The sequence below is a fragment of the Alligator sinensis genome, unplaced genomic scaffold, assembly GCF_000455745.1.
Source record: "Alligator sinensis unplaced genomic scaffold, ASM45574v1 scaffold829_1, whole genome shotgun sequence".
NCBI lineage: Eukaryota > Metazoa > Chordata > Crocodylia > Alligatoridae > Alligator > Alligator sinensis.
Window position 1 is genome coordinate 641,407 of NW_005842399.1, and position 2,421 is coordinate 643,827.

Here is a 2,421-nt window from a genome sequence, read left to right on the forward strand (position 1 = left end):
AGCTCCAGCACGGCCGAGCCCCGCTCCGCCTTCTGCGGCGCCGCCATGGCCGCGCCCCTCCCCCACTCCCGCGGTCCGCCCCTCAATGTGCTCCCCAGCGCCGCCGCTGCCGCCGATGCCTCTCTATGGTTCCGGGGCAGAACAGTTCCGGTGGGGGAGGGGAAGGAGGGCGCTCCTGCCGCCATCGCCAGTGCCCACCTGAGGGCTGAACGCTCAGGAAGGGAGGAGGGGCCCACCCCGGTGGTCTGCAGAAATAGCACATAAGCCGGGACAAGTGATCAGAAACCGGTTCAAATCTGCGACCCAATAGACGTTCGGCACACATAAACCGCTCTCAAAATGGCCAAAACTGGTTTAAGATCAGCCTGAACGGCTGCAGTGTCAGACTGAACTGGTTTAAGTTAAAGCGGTTTGTTTCGAACTTCTGTCCCGGATCCCCCTGGCAGGCTGGGAGCCGCCCCGTCTCGGCCCGCGGCCCCCAGGGCTCAGTGGGGGATCCCTCTGCAGCGTCCCTTCGTCTCTTGAGCCTCCTGGGTCGCCTCTTCCCCCTCCTGCCGCGGCTGGGAGGCCTCTGCGCGTTGTCGCGTGTCCCATACGTGCCGTGCAGGCCTCCGTGGGACACTTCCCGCCGCTGTCGCTGCCTGCGGGAGGTCGCCGTGTCCCCCCAGCCGCTGGGGGCACGTGGCGTTCATGCCCCGAGCCGTTGTGTCGTCCCGTGGACGGACATCTCACAGATTTTTGTGCCTCCGACTGGGCCGTAGGACGGGCACCTTCCAGGATGGACCGGAGTAACCTGCACGGCCTCGCGTTGGGCAGGAAGATGAGGCGATCTTTCCACAGTTATGGGGCCATTAAAGAGCAGAGCAGGGGCCGGGAGCCAAGTCATCCAGTCAGGTCAGTGCCCCGCTCGCTCCACCTTAGGATCCCGCTTTGTTTTCATGTTAGCACTGGTGGGAACCAGAAACCCTGGCGGGGTTTTCCCCCTGACGTGTGCCAAGGTCAGTTAGGAGGATAACCAAAGATAGGTGGATGCATTATCACGTATAAAAACACGGCTTTCAGTATACTTTTAATACATCCCTAGTGCTCAGAGGATCAGCAAACTTCGTTTAACTCTGCATTATATCTGGGTAAATCGGGAGTAACTTCTCGGCACGTAACTGCAGTTACACATAAAAGAGATGTGCGCAATAGCAATATGAGGTCCTTGGCGTCCTGATAGATGCATTGCTTCACTATTTGGAGGTTGTTTTTTTTGTTTTGTTCTTTTTGTTGCAGCTGTGGCCAGGCATTTCGTGTTGCCCGCCAAGAGAGGGGGAAGTCAGGACTGCCAGTGTTAAGTGCTCAGAAGTCGAATCGTGCCCCCAGATCTATTAGATCAGTTTTCTAATCATGAGATTTTCTACAAATAACAAAGTGGGACTTTTTTATTTACTACCTGGGATTGAGATTTTAAGGTGCACTGGTAGAAAAGTATTTCTTTAAAAGGCAAGTTCAAAGCCTCTTCAGTTCCCTTTTATTAGGTGGGCAAAATGCGGCCCGCGGGCCGGATGCGACCCGCCAGGCCATTCTATCCAGCCTGCGGGGCCCCTAAAAAATTTAGAAAATTAATATTTATCTGCCCCTGGCTGCCTGTCGTGCCGCCCTCAATGGCTTCCCAAAACGCAGTAAGCGGCCCTCCGCCCAAAATAATTGCCCGCCCCTGTATTAGGGGCTTTAGGAAACAGGCTGATTATTTTGCGAGTCCAAATATAATCACAACAGCCGTCAACGTATTGGAAGGGGAGTGTTGTACAAGTAAAACAGGGACTTATTATTGTCCTGAAGTTTTTGCAGCTGTTGCTGTTACTCACCTGTGCTACAGCAGGGGGTGCTGTAGGACAGATTTCGGCGGAGCTGGGCTCTGAACAATATTTGGTAATCCAAGAGTGTGGTTTCTAATGCCAAATCCCTATTGTGATCATGTAGAATGAGATTTAGATATCACTAAGAAGCATAGTAGGAATTCAGTTTACACAGTGCCTTTGAGGCACCAGCTTTTAAATAAACTAAAGATAAAGAGCTAATATCTTTTGGGAAATAAAATATGCTAGTGTTTCTAAGAATGTGCATTGTGTGAGTACCTAAAAGCTCTGAGGAAACTACAGGCCTCTAGATGTGTTGTTTCCTATGAATCCAATTTTTTTTTTCATTCCTCCCATTTCTCTGATCCCCTTGCTGTGATGGCTAGAACTGCATATCAGTAGAAAAACCTGGGGGTGGGAAGGGAGGCAAACCCAGTCATAGTGGGCAACGCTATTACATTTGCTAGTGCGAACTTTACTCTACACTAAGGTGACCCAAGATGCTAGTGCATGTCAGCCCCTGGAAAAAAATCCAAGGAAAAGTATTTCTTTATTCACTTTCCCATTTCTCATTCCT